Raw genomic sequence first — 20,700 nt, forward strand, 5'->3', positions numbered from 1 at the left:
TCTCCTCAAATAATTTTCTTAATGCCATCTGGGAATTCGTCTACCACCTCTTTGTCCGCAAAAGCTGCTTTTCCTTTTATCTTGATAGATTTAAAGCCAAATCTCCTTCTATAATTATCAAACCATTCTTTGTGAGCATTAAATTCTCCAGCTTTAGAGCCCCCAACCTTCCTTTTCTTTAAGTTGTCATATAATGACTTCACTTTTTAGTGAATCATATTAGAGCCTATGGATATGCCTTTCTTATGTCAATCCTGCATCCACATAAAAGCTGCATGTTCAATATGAGATAAAAAGGTATTTCCCCGAAACTGCAAGATTTTTGCACCTGCTGGCATAGCTGCAGTGATAACTTCACAAATTTCTTTTCTTTTCTTTACAATGGTATTTATGTTGGATTCATTTATCTTGAAATAGCAGGGACTGCAGCTGCAAATCTCAATCTATGGTACATACCAAGTAATTCAACTTTTCCTTGTAATGTCATGACTTTTCTGTGCTTCTTGGGAGCACTTTCAGCATCACTAGTGGCACTTCATATGGGTTCTATGGTGTTATTCAAGGTTTATGGTATTGCACTAATGAAAAATACACGAGAGCTGCAAGATGTCAGTTTTTACTGTGTTATGCAATTTACTGGAGAGACTAACTGCTTACACAGAGATGATTATTAGGGTCACACAATATTTTACAGATATTTCCCACACTTAGGCTCACCCATTGCAATAGCACTGGGAGGTGGGTACAAAATTATTACAGTAGTAGAGTATGCGCTACAGTTTACAGTATGCAGTTATGATTTAATACTGAATCTTTACATTTTTTGACATTTCTCTCGACTGTGAATGATGCCTTGTATGGTCTATGTTTGTGTGCTCAAGTTTTGATAAATTTTAACTTTTATAACAAATTGTGTATATTTTATGGTAGCAAATGATAAAACATACTAGTATCTACATATATTTTATGCATTCATGGCATATCTAACTTTTTCTCTTTTTTGATATTTTAGGTTATGCAGTTCATCTGCAAGTTTTCTCTCATTGTCACAGATCTCCAAATAAAATCAATATATTTATTTAAAAAATCCGCATATATGTGGACTCATGAAGTTCAAACTTGTGTTGCTCAGGGACCAACTATATAAGAAAAAATGGGGAAAATATTATAACTCATTTTAAGTTCCTACCAGGTCGAAATTCTGTCAAATTATGAATTTGCTTGGTCCAGAGAAATTAAGTTAAGGGTAACTGAAATTTGTTTTTTATTAAATATGGAATAAGAAGAATAAGGAAAATCAAATTTTTGTTGGCATGTTAGATGCTATTATTAAAGGCCTGTTCATTCATGCTTATAATGGTACAGCATTTTAAATTATGTAAAGCATGAACCTTTGAACCTCGTCATTTGTTATATTTCTAAATTCCCACAAGATGGCAGAATTTCAGAGCATTTTAAAGTACGTGTCTGGATAGGTAGCTAGAGTATTTTAAGTCTTGTAACTAGGTTAAGTGCAAATCCTGTTTTCTGATCAGTGATGCAAAAAATACTCACACAGAGCAGGGCCCAATTTTTATTTGCAGATTCTACTGAACTGAAGGAATGAAATGACATATCGCACAGGATTTACAATACTCCTCAAATAGAGCAATACTTTCTTGTTTTATAACTCTAATTTGAGGTCATTCATAATAACCTAGGCACTTACTGCTTCATCTGTGCGTTTCCTTTCTTTTATTCATGAGGGTCAGAGATGAACTGGGATGTAGGCTTTAACAGATGGAAGTGCACGGCTTGGTATTTCAGAGGTTCCAGCCACATGGCAGTGTGGTTCTGCAAGCAGCGAGGATCAGTCAGGCTTGTGCCTATAAATATTTAAATGGTTATGTTTTACTCTTTCAGGGTTTGATATACTTCAAGTGATACAGGCTTGTTGTTAGTGTTGGATTCCTCAAGGAAGCTAAGTCTTTTGCATTCCCCCTTTCTCTCTCCCTTTCTCTTTTTCTTCCACTCCCTTTCCTTCTTCCTATTCTTCTTCCTCCTTCTACTTTTCTTGTTCTCCTTCTTCTTAATGCTGGTTGGGGTGTTGTAACTATTAGTGAATTTCACCAAAGACAGGTCTCTAAGTACCCATTAATACTTCTATCTTAATCTTTTCAAGCTGATGTAAAAAATACCATAGACTGGGTAATTTAAAAACAACATAAATTTATTTTTAATAGTTCTGGAGGCTGAGAAGTCCAAAATCGAAGTGCTATCAGATTTGATGTCCACTGAAGGCTTACTCTCTGCTTCATAGATGGCTCCTCCTAGCTCTGTCCCTGCATGGTAGAAAGGACAAATGAACTCTGTCTGGCTTATTTTATAAGAACACTAATCACATTCATGAGGGCAGAGCCCTAATCACCTCCCAATGTCCCCACCCCCAAAGTTTCACCATGTAAATTTTAGAGAGGCACAAATACTCAGATAATAGCAACCTCCATAGCCTAAGGAGAGGGGTTTGTTGGACCCAAATTGAAATAAGTTACATCAAATAACCACTGAAGACACAGAGGTTTGAAGTAAACACTATTTCAAGCCTGGCTTGAGTGTATGTTTTGCTTCCATTTGTCTTAATAGATATGGCTTTTATATTTTTTAATGTCTTGTATTTCTTTACCTATCGATAGGATCATCTAATGATAAGTGCCATTTCTTTTCGGAAAACACCTTTTAAAATTAGGGTGTAGTTAGACAACTAGACAGTTCCTTCATTTATCAAGTAGGACAGATGTAATTTTGAAGAGCACTTTATCTAAGTGATAATCCTGGTGCTAAGGTTATTGCTCTGCCTGAATCCACCTAGAATTTATCCAGTGCTAATGGGAAGGTGTTTATGTTACAATGTGCAAAGCTCATGAGAAGAAAAAAAAATACTAAATTACTGATGACAAGCATCTCTAAACTAAGGATGAAGGATGTGTAATCTCATAATGTTACAACCATTAATTATAGTATCTGAACTCTGAAAATGATTGCATCGGGTGGTTAGATGGAAGCTTGTGTTTATAACGGCTATACACATGGAAACAAGTTTATTTTTGGGAGTCCAACTTAAGTTGTTGCACAAACTGTTCCCAAAATGCTATGGGCAACATCAGAGCAATATTTCTCAAGATTCTGCAAACCAAGCTGTTTTTGACTTCCCAGTGACTACGTGGAAAACATCCACTGCAGAGGGGCACCATAATGCAATAGCACATGGCAGTTTTGAAATTTGCCTAATTGTTTATTCGTAATGCCAGAGACCATCTTGAGAAGGGACACAGGATTCTTCTGCATTCCACTCCCCCACCTCTGATGAACAGACTGAATGGCCCCTATACTATTCCATCTCAGCATGTACCTAAAAAAAACTCAAGGTGATTTTGTTTATAAGAAGGAGCTTCAGTAAGAAATAAGTATCTTCTGGGAAGAAAAAAAAATTACTTCTAAATGTAGATTTCTGTCAGTTGTTTCCAGTTTTCATTTTGGAAAAATAACTAGCAGCATAAAAAATTAACAATATTTAAATAATATTTCAGGAATTATACCCTACTCTAATAGTTAAATATACAGATAAAAAAATTTAGCAGCAAAGAACTGACTCCCCTGTAGCTAGGTTAAATACAAAGAAATATATTACTGAATATTAAATATAATGTAGAATCTTTGAGAGGGCTGAAGAAATAGACTCCCAAAGTGTTACACTGTAGAAATGGACTACAAAGTTACTGCTGCTTCTACCTCAGTCACTTGGTTTCTTGTTAAATACGGAAGTTGCTGCAACAGTTACTGGCTGCAAAGAAATCTTGCCTCTGCCACAATCCACACTAGCAAATGGAAGTGTTGTGCCTACCTTTCTCCAGTTTAGTTCAGTTCAGAATTCAAGTCCTTGTAGGTAGTCTAATGGAAATAATAACAACTAAATCGTAATTTGAACACTAGTTGCAAGAGAGTTGGGCATATTTACAATACAAATTATGGCAGAAAAGATAACTGAAATTTTAGAGTTAATCTTATCTTTATCCAGATAAAACAGCTAATTCATCCTTGGGCTGCTGAATTATATTCTGCCTCAAGTATTTATACAACATAGTTTTAGGAATTTTCTTATACCTATCTTCTCTTAGGTAAAACATATGTGTATATATATATGTCATATATATATATGACACATATATATGTCATATATATGACATATATGTATGTATATGTTTATATGTGTGTATATATATTTTATATATATAATTTGACATGTTAAAATAATGTAGTATGCAGTTCTAGTCCCAATGTATAATAAAAGGCAAACAAAGCTTATGAAGAAAAAGTCACTGAAAAAATCAAGGTAATGGGGAATTTCAGATAAAATAGTGGAAAATAAGCAATGGCAACTGTAAACCTGAAAAAATGCACAGAAAGGAAAGGCAAAACTAGGATTTGGTCTGAATCTTGAACCAGTGATTTTAAGGTAAATACAAGGAGGCACTAATGAGCCAAACAAAAATGTGTTATTTCATTCTTACCATGTATGCAGCACTGGCTAGACCCTATAGGAATTGTACCAGTAGATCGTGAACTTGAGTACCCTAAGGAACATCAGTATTGTACATGCTTAAATATTTCTTTAATATTAATAAATTAATAAAAATATAAAAAAGTTCAAGACTTGTTATATTTCTTCATGGTAGGTAGATTATCAAAAGAAGTCAGAGGATCAATATCTCTAAGCCTTTGGTCTAATTCATGGAAAGGAATTGTCATATAATAGAAAGGCTTTGAGTTTAAGGCAGGATTTTAATTCAGTTTTGCCATTTGCTAGTTGTGTGATCTTAAGCAAATAATTTCTTGTAGTGTCAGTTTCTTTCTTTGTAAATTGGAGGTTGGAGACAGAGAAAATGAAATGTCCAGCTACAGTTGTGGTACATAACAGACACAAAGAACTGTGGTTATTTTTATTGCTACTTTGTTAAATAAAAACTGCCAATGAGGTGGCAATTATAATCTCTTTATCTATATGTGCAACCCCTTGTAGCATTCCTCATATCCTTATGTAAGTGGATTACACACAGACTTTATTGATGTCATCCATTCTTCGTATTGCCTTATTGCTATTGTCTGAATGCTATGTTCCCCCCAATTTATATAATGACACCTAATCCCAATGTGATGGTGAGAGGTGAGGCCAGCTGGACTTCCTGGCTTGAGTGGAGACTTGAGGAACTTTCCTGTCTTACAGAAGGATTGTAAGATGCACCAGTCAGTGCTCTGTAAAATGCACCAATCAGCAGGATTCAAAAAGTAGCCAGTTGCAGGGAGGATTGAAAAAAGGGCATTCTGATAGGACAGAAATGGAACATGGGAGGGGACCATAAGGGAATAAAAGCTGGTCACTCCAGCCAGGAGCAGCTACCCTTGGGTCCCCTTTCAGGCTGTGGAAGCTTTGTCCTTTTGCTCTTCACAATAAACCTTGCTACTGCTCACTCTTTGGGTCCATGCCATCTTTAAGAGCTGTAACACTCACCGTGAAGGTCTGCAGCTTCATTCTTGAAGTCAGTGAGATCATGAACCCACCAGCAGGAACCAACTCTGGGCACAATGGCAGTAGGAGATGGAGCCTTTGGAGGGCGATTAGGTCATGAGGACAGAGCCCTCAAGAATGGGATTAATGCCCTTATTGAAAAGGCCTCAGAGAGCTGCCTTACCCCTTCTATCATATAAGGAAATAGTAGCAAAAGGGAACCATCTAGGAGGCAGAAAGCAGGCCCTCACCAGACACCAAAGCTGCTGATGCCATGATCTTAGACTTCTTAGCCTCCAGAACCAAGAGAAATAAATTTATGTTTATAAAATGCCCAGTCTATGGTATTTTGTTATAGCAGCCCAAACAGACTAAGTTATACATGCTTAGTTAATTGCAGTAGCCTCATGACAGATTCTTTTGGTCTCTCCCACCTCTATTCCTGTCCCCATTGCAGTTCACCTGCTTCTCATAAAATAATTTTACCATGATAACCTCCTGCCAGATAGCTGCAATGGTTTCACATTGTGCTTATAATTATTTTTAGAAAGTACAATTTCATTCATTTAGTCAAAATGAATTTTATAGAAGAGGTGGGGGAATGGAATAGTGCTAGGATGGAATGAAAATGGATGGAAAGGGTACATAGGTAAGTTGATCTGTAGGTAAAAAGCAAGGTGGATAGTAGGTAGGTAGATAAATAGGTATTTGGATTGATAGGTAGGTAGATAAATACAGAGAGAGAGAGACAGGAAATGAATTAGAAAGTATTGGAGTGAGTAAGTTGGTGGGGAGTGGAATGAAGCAGGGTCTGTGTAGTATGGAGTGGATATGAGAATTGGGAGACACAGGTCCTGTACTTCTATACCTGACGTAAGTCTCTAATCTCTCTCAGCTGTAACATGAACTATTTGGTTCATGTGATCTAATGCTAAATGCTTCTAAGTGAAGAAGGGCTATGGATTTTTGAAGGCACATTTACAAACATTACGCCTTGGTAACAAATCTAAGATTAAAGACCTTTTGCAGAATGTTGTGGGTTGTCTTTTCTTCCTTCCTTTCTCTCTTGCTTTCTCTTCTCCTGTTTCATTTTGTTGCAATTTTTATACTACTATTGTATTTTTCAGATAGTTTCCAAAGAAATCAATACTCATTTTTCTGGGTAGGAAAATAACACATCTTGTTGCAAAAATAAGTACTAAAAAAAAAAAGAAGCCCACATTTTCACATTGAGCTTTTTTTTTTTACTTTTATTTTTATTCCTTTTATTATTATTTTTTCTTCCTGAGATAGAGTTTCGCTTTTGTCACCCAGACTGGAGTGCAGTGGCACAATCTATGCTCACCACAACCTCCGCCTCCCAGGTTCAAGCGATTCTCCTGCCTCAGCCTCCTGAGTAGCTGGGATTACAGGCAGCCGCCACCACGCCCGGCTAATATTGTATTTTCAGTAGAAGCAGGGTTTCTCCATGTTGGTTAGGCTGGTCTTGAACTCTGGACCTCAGATGATCTGCCTGCCTCGGCCTCTCAAAGTGCTAGGATTACAGGCAAGAGCTACCACTCCCTGCCTATTTTTATTACTTTTTAATGATACTATGGCAGTAGACATTTGAACTCTTGAATGACTGTTTTCTTTAGATAAAACCCCAGAAATGGAATTCTTGAAGAAGAGTGTACATATTTTTAAAGGTTTGGACATGTAGCCTATTTCTGCCTCCCTTGCCAAGTGTAGGGCAGAAGAATATTTGTTTCTTTACACCCTCCCCAACACTGGGTATTATTGAGCTTTTATATATTCCCCAATTCTCCAGGTGAAAAATAGCATCTAATATATGTTTTAGTGTGCATTTCACTGATTAATAGTGAATCTGAAAATGTTTTCTTATAATTATTGGCCATTTCTAGCAGGCAGTATATTATAGCTTATCATAACACATCATTTTTTCGAGAAATGCCATTATCAACTCTGCAGCAAAAAGTAGTAAGCGCATGCTAAGCGTGTTTCTCTGTGTACCTTATTTTGCATAGAATTAATAATAAGAAGAAAACTTAAACAATATTTTATTTGGTAGTGGCCCAATATATGATATCCAAAATAAAAAGAATTCAGAATCTGCACTCTATATCCTTGTGCAAAATTGTTCTAATTTTAGATTTTCTGTTGTATACTGTTTTGCTAATAGGAGTTACATGGTAGAAATATGTCTATTATGTGATATTTCTAGTGATCTGGCAATTATCACTTTGCCATAACTATATTTCCCAGCATAAGTTAAACTTAGACTAACTTTAATATTCAATGTTTGCTGAAGTGGGGTTCAATCTGCTTTAATCTAACTGTCTTCATGAGACAGTTTTCTATGGATAATATCAGAAAGTGACATAGGCCATTGCTCAAACACCAGCAACATTCATTTTAGAATTGTCTTTCAAAAAACCCCTTACAGTGCCTCAGTGGCTTTAAGTGGTAGGTGTCTTCATTATCGTTCTTTATAGATCTGATCTCTTAAATTTGAAAGACAGAAGTCAAACATTTTCCATAATAATATTGAAGTGAGCAAGGAAGCAATCCAGTATCTTTCTTTATTAATGTTTCTCTTTTAATCTCATGTTTCTGATATTTATTTAAAGGCATTAGTTCTTTCCTGATGATTTCTGCATGCGTAGTCTGCTAACGTGTGACCAATACACTAAGTGCTTTTTCCCAGTGGAGAGAACAAGATCATTTGGAAGAGATTCAATTCCAGACCTCCTTTTATGAGGTTTGCTTTATTAGCGTTGGTGTCTGGATGTACACAGTATACCTTAGTCCTTTTGTGAGTGAAATTGTTTGCTAGAGGAGGAAAAAATTATTTGCCCTTAAGAAACCTTCAAAGTGAGTGAAAATTGCTGTGATGCAGACTCTCAGAAGCAATTTGTAAATCTTTGGACCAAGGGCATTGCTATTTCACATCTTAGTGTCTGTCCTTCCTATTTCATCACATTTTTTTAATCTGCCTTGTTATGTCAGAAGACTTATTTCATTTGCTATAGTAGGCCCGGGGATATGATCTGAGGAGGGACAATGTTGGAATTTAAGGAAAATTCCATAGAAATGAGATTTCATTGGTTAAGCTTTCCTCTCCCTTCCTATTTCCTTCAGTCATTTCTCTAGCAACTTGTTGGATGTTGTGCCTTTTACTTCTACACTTCAAGTACCACCATCCCACACTCTCTTCTTCAAATGCATGGGTGATTTATGGGCAATGGTCTGGATCTGTCACCTAATATTGAGTATATATTTAATGAGTGGAACTGACTGGAAAAATCCCTAAGGATCTCTGGGCAGAGACTATTTACCCTCGGAATTCCCAGTAAGTTTCTTAATACAATATTCTGTCCAAACTATTCACCTCTGGGTGAAGTCTTTTTTATCTTATTGATGCAGAGGGGAGGTAAATAGCTAATGCATTTATTTAAAGAACGTAAATATTTAACTTTATAAATTCTTCTAAGATATAAAGCAAAGTAGCAGATTTCAAGACAGAAAAATATGAAAAGTAAGAAGTCAGAAACATCTTTCAAAATATAATAAGAAGGGAGAGAAAGTTGGTTACTGCTACAGTCTGAATGTTTGTGTCTCCCAAAATTCTTATGTTGAAATCCTAACCCCAGTAATGATGGTATTAGGATGTGGGGCTCTAGGAAGTGATGAAAGAGCTCTTGTACTAGTCAGGGCTGTCTAGCAAAACAGAACCAATAGAAGGTACACACACACACACACACACACACACACACACACATAAGCTGGTGGTGTAATTCAGTCTGTGTCTTAAGGCCTGAAAACTGGGGGTCCCTGTACTGTAAGTCCCGGAGTTCAAAGTTCAAATGGCTGAGAACTAGGAAAGCTCCAGTGTCTGAAGACAGGAGAAGGCGAATGTCCCAGCTCCAGAAGAGAGAATGAATTTGCTCTTTCCTATGGATTCAATGTTTGTCTCCCCAACCCCTAAAATTATGCTGAAATTTAATTACCATTGTAACATTATTAAGAAGTGGGAACTTTAAGTGGTGACTAGGCCATGTGGGCTCTGCCGTCATTAAGGGATTAATGTCTGTGTTAGTCTGTTTTGTGTGACTATAAAGGAACACTTGAAGCTGGGTAATTTATAAAGAAAAGAAGTCTGTTTGGCTCACAGTTCTGTAGGCTATACAAGCATGGCAAAGGCATCTTCTCAGCTTCTGGTAAGGCCACAGGTATCTTTGAAAAGGATTTCATATAATAGGACATGTTTGCCCCTTTTTTGTCTCTTTCTTATTTACTCTCTGAGCCTTTCACCTCTGCCATAGAATAATGCAGCAAGAAGGCCTGTGTCACATGTCGGCCCCTCAGTATTGAACTTCCAGAAGTGTGAGCCAATAGAGTTTTGTTTTTTATAAATTACCCAGTCTCAGGAATTGTGGTGTAGCAGTATAAAATGAGCCAAGACACCCTTCCTCCACCTTTTCGTTCTATTTGGACCTACAACAGATTAGATGATGTCTACCCACATTGGTGAGGGTGGATCTTACTCAATCATCTTTTGTCTACTGATTCAACTGCTAATCCCTTCTGGAAAGACCTCACATACACATTCAGAAATAATGTTTTACCAGCTATCTGGCTATTTCTTAACCTAGTCAAGTTGACATGTAAAAGTAATCATCACAGCCACCATTCAGTGCCCTCACTAAGTTCATTAATATTCTGTATTGGACCTTTTCCATATTAATTATTAAACCAAGCATATATAAGAGAACAGAGCCATGGCAGTAAATAGTTCTTAAATCATCACACAGCATTGATGGTTGAACTCTACTGCATTAGAATACATGCTTTTAAAGACACTGAAAAAAAGTTTTCATGTGACACTGGTGAATGTGCTATAATTACTGCTGAATGGTTCAGTTATTTTGTGAGTTTGAAATCCTCACATTTCAAGAAGAATTGTAATATTTGAAATGGGTTTTTAATATAAAAGCTGTAGACCTCTGAAAAGCTTCTAAGGGATTGGAATCCAGTTAGTTACTTGTATGATATTCTGCCTGGAATAATGTATCCTTAAGTACTTTTGGAGACAAGTAATTAAATAGGGTTAGAAAACTGAAAAAATAGATGACGTAAACATTTGTTATAAATTAATTTGTTAACTTTTCTCCGACATTTCCATGTAATGGGTTCTAATGTTCTATTACAACTAGAAAGATAGAAAAAGAAATCAATGATATGATGTCTTTTTCTCAAAGGGATTACTGTTTAATTAGAAGAAATATATTTAATGTATCTGAGAAAACTGTAGAATATTTGTGAGGTGACATGTAAGCACTGATCAAATTTGTGAGTTGCAAGTGACAAAAACCCAGCTTAATTAGTTTGAGGAAAATGGGTTTATGGTCTACACAGCCTAGAAATATAGAGGACAAAGCTACCTTTGGCTAGATGGATGCCATTAGGCCACTTACTCTCTCTCCATTCATCTTCTCTTCTTTTTCCCGTGTTGGCTTTAATTTCAGGCCGTGTTTTCCTGAATGGTGGTAGAGTTGGCCATTGAAGGAAAGTTATATACTCATTTTATCTTTATAGCTAGCAGTTTCAATACAAAAAAATATGGCTTCTTTTCCCCTGTTACTTGCAGCTAAAGCCCCAAGGAAGGTTGTGATTAGTCTGTCCCAGGTTATGTGTTGTCCCTGAATGTCCCTGTGACCAATTTTAGGGTGCTCTGATTCACCCATTTTGGATCATAAACTAATCCTTGTGGGAATGGGGGATGCATTGTGAAGTGCCATAAAATGGATTTTCCATGAAAAAGAAAGGCTGTGTAACAAGAAGAGAATGAGAAGAAGCATGATGAACAGAAAAAAAGTATGGTTATCCCAGTCCACTACCATTCATTACTTAGCTGCTTAAGAGCACGCTTACTTCTTGTATGCATTATTTCAAAGTGCCACTGCCTGACATTGGAAATATTAGACAGTGAAACTATGAGACAACCAATAATGCACTCATTCTCAAAGAAAAGCGAGGCAAGTCAGTGTCTCATCCAGGTACTTCCTTCACCTCTCAGGTGCTCATCTGTATTGATTCAATCCCTTTCACATTTAAATTCTGTTACTCGTCACACACCAATCCCTGTTATTCTTGTATCAGAGCTATCCTGCTTGAAAGTGACAGAAAAACAGTGGAAACCATTTCAACTCCAAACAAATGTATTATCTCCAATAAATGAAAAGTTTGCCATTAGCTGTCAGGCATGGTGGATTCAGGAGTAAAAAGTGACCCTATGAAGACATCACCTTTCCCTTTCTGAATCTTAGTTGCCTTTGAGTTAGTTAAATTTTGGGACAAATTTTCTAACATGGTCATCAAGCTGACAACTGGTACCTCTATGCTTACTACAAAGGCAAAGCCAGCAGTTTCAATGATTCATGTCCACTTCTTCAGAGTCCAACAAAATTTCTAGAGATGTAACTGATTGACTTGGGAGAAATGCCGATCCCTGAACCAGTTTCTTCAGCTTGGTGTTTGTGTGTCTAGCTGGATGGAATACTGCCGATTTTGTTGGTCCTGCATCATGTGCCCACCCCAGTGGTTGTGATAATGGAGAGATGTCAGCCCCAACAAGACCATAAGAAATGGGTTTCCTATAAAAATTAGAACCTGTTTCCCATAGAAACAGATTACATAAAAAGGTAATATGCCAACAAAGATCATAACTGCAATACTACAAAATAAACAATAGAGTGAAGTAAATAAATTAGTTTGATTGAGTTCTTGTAACGTATCCAGTATCTGGCTATGTTATTTCACATTTATTAGATAAATGTGTTCCAAATGACTTAGCAGTGACTAGTACTACTAGGATTCTTAAAATCTGTACTAACCAATGACATTTCAGTGTCTTCGCTACCACTTTAAGGCAGGTGATTCTGGATTTCTTTCTTGTGTGAAGTATCAAATTTTGGAAAACTACAGAGAGGCATAGAGCAGATGAACAGAAAGATGGATGGTGTGGAGGTGAGAAAAAGGAGGACACTTAAGAAATAAGGTTGCCATTTAGTCTGATCTGAAGTGATCGGAGCGACCCTAGAGTGGAGCGATGAGAAATATTAGTGAGCCAGACACACTGAAATCCTTTCACAGAAGGTTTTAAATGTTCAGTGGGGAAGTTTGAATTTTTTCTTAAGTAAGATTAGAAAAGAACTAACTAAACATTTCGAACAAAAGGGATTTTTGATGAAAAGAGTGTTGAGGTTTTTGCACAGTGGTATGTGAGGTGGACTGGAGAAGGCACTAGAGGAAAGAGATAAGCTGGCAGACCATTATCGGCTTCTTGATATGCAGCGATAAGGACCCAGACTAGAGAAGAGGCAGAAGTATTTGAAAATCTAGACTCAGATGAATGATTTTGAAACTCGAGGTATGGCAAAATCACTGGTGGAGTGAACGAAAGTGCAGATTCTAGGGATCATTTTGTAGATGTTCAGATTTTGCAGGTCTGGAGCAGGGCACCGCAATAGGTATTTTAACAAGCACTCATGGTGATTCTGATGCAGGTCATTCACAGACCGCAGATTGTGGCAGAGGAGGAGGAATAGGCAGATGTTTGATTAACTGTGAAGGGCAATCAAGCTGGGAGGAGAGGGGAATTGACTGCTGATGGTAATTGGAAGGTTGGGAAAGGACCCTGATTGTAGGGAGAGTTGATGAATTCTGTTTAGATAACTGTTATTCATGTTTATGTTTGAAGCTTGGGTGTGTGGATTTCAGTTAGCATTTTCTGTGTATTTAAAGCTATTGATTAGAAGATACCCTGGAATGGAAACGATGAAGCACTTGTCCTCTATCTCCAAACACTGGGATGGTTCTAGGCACTTACAGCTTTGGCTAGTTTCAGGCAGAGTTTGAGGTGGAGTAGGTAAGTCAATATTCTAAGAGCCGTGCTGAAGCTGTTGTGTGCAGAAATACCTGGACATTCTTTTTAGTGTCTAGAAATGACTGTCAAGATTGTCGAAACTAATCCTGTGGTGTCTGAAAAATTAAGATGAGGAGACTTTTGTTAGTATAACATAGAGATTCTAAAATTCTCTTAGCTTGTGGCACACTAGTCAATATTTTAATAATGTTGCTAATGTTGAGGGAGGCATGGAATGGGGACAGATGTTGATCAAAGGGTGCAAAGCTTCAGTTAGAACTAACACATTCTGCATATCTATTGTGTAGCATGGCTACTATAGTTAATAATAATGTATGGTATACTTGAAAATTGCTAAGAGTATATTTTAAATGTTCTCACTACAGAAAAATAAGTATATGAGGTAATGTACACTTTAATTAGCTTGATTTAATAATTTCACAATGTATACATATATAAAAATATGCTGTAGACCATAATTATGTACAATTTTATTCATCAATTCGATTTTGATGGAAAATAATAATGTTACTAATGAACTTTTACCCTGTTAAGACAACAGTACCTGATGGGAAAAATGGTTATTTATTTTAAGCTAGGCCTTTCTGTCGGGTAATAGTCCTCTTCTAAGTTGCCTTAATAGCTTCAGAATCCCTTCCCTGCAAAATCTATGGATACTTAACTTACATAACATGTGTGCAGCTATTACTCTCAGCGGTTGATTTCTCTTTCTGTCCATCTTTCAACTGAATTAGGGAGTGGGAAGCTAACCTTTGATTTTGCATTCTGGAAGAAAGCATTGGTTATAAAGTGTGCATATTGTTTCCTCTGCTGCTTTGTTCAGATCCCGTGGATATTTTTTGAGACTGATTAGGAGAATTACTAAAGTCTCTCAAACAAGGCTATAAAGATATTTGTAATTATGGCTTGACAGATAATACTACTCTACTGAATTGTTATCTTAGGCAGGTTGGCTCCCCTTGGAGTCATCTCTTGTTTATAGCTCTGGACCAGAGTGCATTTGGCTATGTCTCTAATCTCTTTACTATGCTATCCAAGAGTGGATGGCTACACATTTAAAATAAATACACCCATACCCACATACGATACACACCAGAAAAACTGAGGGTAATACATCTATCAGAATACAGTGTGATTATTTTTCTTTTGATTTGGATGGTGATGTATAGGTATATTCTATGTTTTTGCCAATCGAGAGAGGGTAAACAATAAATATTTTCATTTTGTATTTTATATCTGAATTGAAAATATATCTAGTTCAGCACAGGAAGGCAATGTGACTAAGGGATATTGAGTTTGATCATCATAATTAAGAAATCTGCCAGAGTCATGTTTGGAAAATTTGTTCCACTTCTCTGAGCTTTAGTTTTTGTTTTCTAAAATAGAAATACCAGAACTCTTTCTATTATTAGACATTTTGAGACTAACAAGAAAACACCATGCAAGAGGAAAATATGAATACAATTGGGGAAACTTTTTTTGAAAATTAGTAGCAATATTTTAGGAGCAATGTCAGTGAATAATTACTGCCCAAGAGATAAAATATACTCCAAAATAGTTTAGAATAAAGTACTTAAAAGTTTTAATACTATTTTTAAAAATATTAGAACAATAGTCATTAACTTACATACACTGTATTTGGATGGATATTAGTATTGTGACCAAGATTTCTTTTAGTACAGCGTAGTAACTTCCTGGTATATTTTTTCCTCTAAGTTTTTATTTTCAAGCATTTTGCTTCCTTAACTTGCTTAAGAGTTTTATTAAGGCATACTTTTCTAACATAAAATTCATCCATTATAAGCAAACAATTCAATGAATTTTAGTAAATTTATAGAGTTCTGAAATCATCTCCACAATCCAGTTTAGAGCAATTTGTCCTTAAAAGGGTTCTCATACAGGTGATTTCTGGTCCCAATGATGTTCTGCTTTCTGTCTTCATAAATTTTCCTACTATGGAGATTTCATATACATAAAATCAATATGTAGTCTTTATGCCTGGCTTTTTTTTTAAGTTAGAATAATATTCTTGGGGGTCATCCTTTTTTTGTTAGCATATATCAGTAGTTCAGTCTTTTTTGCTGAATAGTATTCCATTGTATGGATATACCACTTTTTGTTTACTTTTTACCCATTCAGAGACATTTGGACTATTTCCAGTTTTTAGCTATTATGAATAGTGCCGCTATTAATATTTTCTATTCTTGTATTTCTTTTAGTGCAGGTCTGCTGACTATAAATTCTCTGTCCATAAATATTCTTATCTCACTTTCGTTCCAGAATATACAGAATTCTATGTTGCCAGAAACTTTCAGCGATGTAAAGATATTACATTATATTGTAATTTTCATAGTTTATAAGTTATTAATAAGTTTTTGTTTGCTATCGTTTTGAATGTAATGTATCTTTTTCTTTATTGCTTTTAAGATTTTATCTTTTTTCTTGTATTTTCAGCAGTTTTACTATCATGTGCCTAGGTGTCTTTATTCTGCTTAAATATTACCAGTAACAAATTACCCCAAATTTGGTGGCATAAATCAGCAAAAATTGTCTAATACTTAGAAATTCTACGTGTCAGGAATTTGAACAAATTACAGCTGGATTTGCATATTTCTTCCACAAGATGTTTGTGGTCCCATCTGATAATAGGGAAATGGTTGGTAACTGGAATCTTCTTGGAAGCCTCTTAAATCACAGAGCTTCCGCTTGTACTGGGATAACTTGGAGTGTGTGCTCCGCTGAGTTTGTTGACCAAATCACCTACAGGTGAACTCTCCATATATGTACTTTCCTAGTCAATTCCTACACTGACCTCAAGTAAACACTGATCAGCTTTCTGTCATAATAGATTCGATTTACCTTTTTTAGAGTTTAATAAAAATCAAATTATACTGTATGCATCCTTTTGTGTCTGGTTTGCTTTTTTTTTTCTCTGCCTTACATTGTTAAATATATTCTAGGTATGTTTTACTAATTGCTTGGTTGTATGTTAATGCATACTGCATTTTGTTTATCCATTCAACTACTGATGGAAATTGGAATTGTTTTCCGTTTCTGCTTGTAAATAAAACTGCTATGAACATTTACATACCCAGTCTTTGTGTGGATATGTGTCATTTCTCTTTTATTTTGTTTCTGAAGGTCACCTTGTTTTCTGTGACCATGCCAAACATCCTTACTAATTCTGCTAACTTATTTTCCATAGAGATTTCTATATGCAGCATCATTTTGTCTGAAAATAGGGAGAAGTTTGTCTCTTCCTTTTCTATTAATTTCCCTTATATTTCTCTATCTTGCTTGATTGCACTAGTTATGACTTTGAGTACCACATGAATAGGTATGATGAGAATAAATATTCTTCCTTCTCAATTTTAGGGGAAATATTCAACAATTCATATCAATTATAATGTTATCTGTATATTTTCTTGTAATGATGTTTATCAGGTTCAGGAAATTTCCATTTATTACTAGTTTACTAGCATTTTTATAATGAAGGGTTATTGCATTTTGTCATATTACTTTTCTTTTCTTTTTGAGACACAGTCTCGCTCTGACACCCAGGCTGGATTGCAGTGGCATGACCACGGCTCACTGTGACCTCTGTCTCCCCGGGCCTCAGCCTCCCGAGTAGCTGGGACTAACGGCACCACACCTGGCTAATTTTTGTACTTTTCATGGAGATGGGGTTTCACCATGTTGGCCAGACTGGTCTTGAACTCCTGACCTCAAGTGATCCGCCCACATTGGCCTCCCAAAGCGCTGGGTTTACAGGTGTGAACCACTGCATCCAGCCTTGTCATATTACTTTTCTGTATTTATTAGATTAATGTGTTGTTCTCCTTTAGTCTGTTGATTGAAGTTGCGCCAACCTTGCATTCTGAGGATAAACTCCAGTTGTAATAAAGTATTATCCTTTTTATATATTATTGGGTTAGGTGTGTTAATATTTTGTTAAGAAGTTTTTCATATATATTGAAGAATGTTGTTCTATAGTTTTCTTTTTTGTAATGTCTTTTTCTGCCTTTGGTTTTTAGATGTTGGACTCATAAAATTATTTAGGAGTGTTTTCCTCTGCTTTTTCTCATTGAATTAGGATAGTATTCTATTATTCTTATTTAAATGCTGACTAGAATGCAGCACGTAAGCCAATAGACTGCAGTTTCCTTTTGAGGAAGGCTTTAAAATTCGAAATAAGTTTTCTTAGTACATAAGAGCTGTTCAGATATTCCATTTTCTCATTTATTAGTTTCGGTAATTCTGATGTTCCATGAAATTTTCCCATATCACTTAGGTTTTTGAATATATGGCCATAGGTTTATTCATAAATTTCTGTTATTGTTCTTTTAATATTGGCGTCATCTTTTGTGATGGCCATTTTATCTAAGTTGTTGAATTTATTGGTACAAAGTTGTTCATAATATTTATTTATCATCTTTTATTGGTCTGTAGGTTCTATAGTGATGTGTTAATTTCTTTCATTCTTAACACTGATACTTTGCACCTTATTTTTTAGTTCTTATAATTCTAGCTAGAGCTTTGTAATATCTATTGATTTTTAAATCTTTTATCTCAGGTTTAGGGGTGCATGTGCAGGTTTGTTGCACAGGTAAATTGTGTGTTGCTGGGCTTTGGTGTACAAGCTTTCACCCAGGTAGTAAATTGTACCCGATAGGTAGTTTTCTCCTCACCTTCCTCCCACTCTCAACCCTCAAGGTATCTCCAGTGTCTATTATTTCTGTCTGTGTGTCCATGTGTACTCAATGTTTAGCTCCCCTTATAAGTAAGAACATACAGATATGGTTTTCTGTTTTTGTGTTAGTTTGCTTAGGATAATGAATTCCAGCTGCATCCATGGGATTGCAAAGGACATGATTTCATTCTTTTTTATGGCTGTGTATTATTCCATAGGGTATATGTTCCACATTTTCTTTATCCAGTCTACTGTTGATGGGCATGTAGGTTGAATTCATGTTTTTGCTATTGTGAAAAGTGCTGTATTAAACATACATGCTTATGTGTCTTTATGGTAGAATAATTTCTGTTGTTTTGGGTATATATCCAGTAATGAGACTGCTGGGTTGAATGGTAGTTCTCTTCTAAGTTCTTTGGAAAATCTTAAAACTGCTCTCCACAGTGGCTGAACTAATTTACATTCCCACCAACAACGTATAAGTGTTCTCTTTGGAAAGTGTTCAAAGTTCTACTTTGAGAAGTGTCTGTTCATGTCCTTTGCCCATATTTTAATGGGGTTGCTTGTTGATTTGTTTAAATTCTCTATATATTCTGTATGTTAGACCTTTGTCAGACACATAGCTTGCAAATATTTTCTCCCATTCTGTGGGTTGTCTGTTTACTCTGTTGATAGTTTTGTTTGCTGTGCACAAGCTTTTTAGTGTAATTGGGCTCCATTTGTCAATTTTTTGTTTTGTTGCAATTGCTTTTGGAGTCTTTGCCTTGAAATTTTTGTCAAAGCCTATATCCAGAATGGTATTCCTAGATTTTCTTCTAGGGTGTTTATAGCTTTAGGTTTTACATTTAAGTCTTTAATCCTTCTTGAATGGTTTTTTGTATACTGTATAAGGAAGGGGTCCTGTTTCAATCTCCTGCATATAGCTAGCCAGTTATCCCAGCACTATTTATTGAAGAGGGAGTCATTTCCTCAACACTTGTTATTGTCAGTTTTGCTGAAGACCAGATGGTTGTAGGTGTGCAGCCTTATTTCTGGGTTCTCTAACCTGTTCCATTGGCTTATGTGTCTGTTTTTGTACCAGTACCACACTGTTTTAGTTACTGTAGCCTTGCAGTATAGTCTGAAGTTGGGTAATGTGATGCCGCCAGCTTTGTTTATTTTGCTTGGATTGCTTTAGCTATTTGGGCTTTTTATTTGATTTCCTATGAATTCTAAAACAGTTTTTCCTAACTTTTTGAAATAAGATTGGTAGTTTGATAGGAATAGCATTGAATTTGTAAATTGCTTTGTGAAGTAGGACTATTTTGACAGTATTGATTCCTCCTATACATGAGCATGGAATATTTTTCCATTTGTTTATGTTGTCTCTGATTTCTTTCAGCAGTGTTTTGTAATTCCCATTGTATAGATATTTCACTTCCCTGTTTAGCTGTATTCCTAAGTATTTTATCCTTTCTGTGACAGTTGTGAATTGAATTGAGTTCTTGATTTGGACTTCAGGAATTTTTTTTTTTTTAATTTCTTTGGCATTGGTGGTAATGTCAACTTTGTCATTTCTGATTGTGTTTGCATTTCTTCTCTCTTTTTTATTAGTCGAGTTAATGGTCTATCAGTCTTATTTATTCTTTCAGATGACCAGCTTTTGCTTTCTTTGATTTTTTTATATGGATTTTTGGATCTCAATATTGTTCAGTTCAGCTCTGATTTTTTTTTATGTGTTTTTCTGACAGCTTTAAGTTTGGTTTGCTATTGTTTTTCTAGTTCTTCTAGGTGTGATGTTAAGTTGTTGATTTGAGAGCTTTCTAACTTTTGGATGTAGGCATTTAGTGCTATAAAATTTCCTCTTAACACTTCTGTAGTTGTGTCCCAGAAATTCTGGTGTGTTGAATTTGTTCACATTAGTTTCAAATAATTTATTTCTTCCTTAATTTCATTCTCTACTCAAAGATAATTCAGGAGTAGATTGTTTAATTTCCATGTAATTGTATGGGTTCAAAATATCTTCTTGGGATTGATTTCTATTTTTTTTTTTTTATTATTATACTTTAGGGTTTTAGGGTACATGTGCACAATGTGCAGGTTTGTTACATATGTATCCATGTGCCATGTTGATTTCCTGCACCCATTAACTTGTCATTTAGCATTAGGTGTATCTCCTAATGCTGTCCCTCCCCCCTCCCCACCCCATAACAGTCGCCGGAGTGTGATGTTCCCCTTCCTGTGTCCATGAGTTCTCATTGTTCAATTCCCACCTATGAGTGAGAACATGCGGTGTTTGGTTTTTTGTCCTTGCGATAGTTTACTGAGAATGATGTTTTCCAGTTTCATCCATGTCCCTACAAAGGACATGAACTCATCATTTTTTACGGCTGCATAGTATTCCATGGTGTATATGTGTCACATTTTCTTAATCCAGTCTATCGTTGTTGGACATTTGGGTTGGTTCCAACTCTTTGCTATTGTGAATAGTGCCGCAATAAACATACGTGTGCATGTGTCTTTATAGCAGCATGATTTATA

This window comes from Hylobates moloch, unplaced genomic scaffold (assembly GCF_009828535.3).
Source record: "Hylobates moloch isolate HMO894 unplaced genomic scaffold, HMol_V3 SCAFFOLD_16, whole genome shotgun sequence".
Classification (NCBI taxonomy): domain Eukaryota; kingdom Metazoa; phylum Chordata; class Mammalia; order Primates; family Hylobatidae; genus Hylobates; species Hylobates moloch.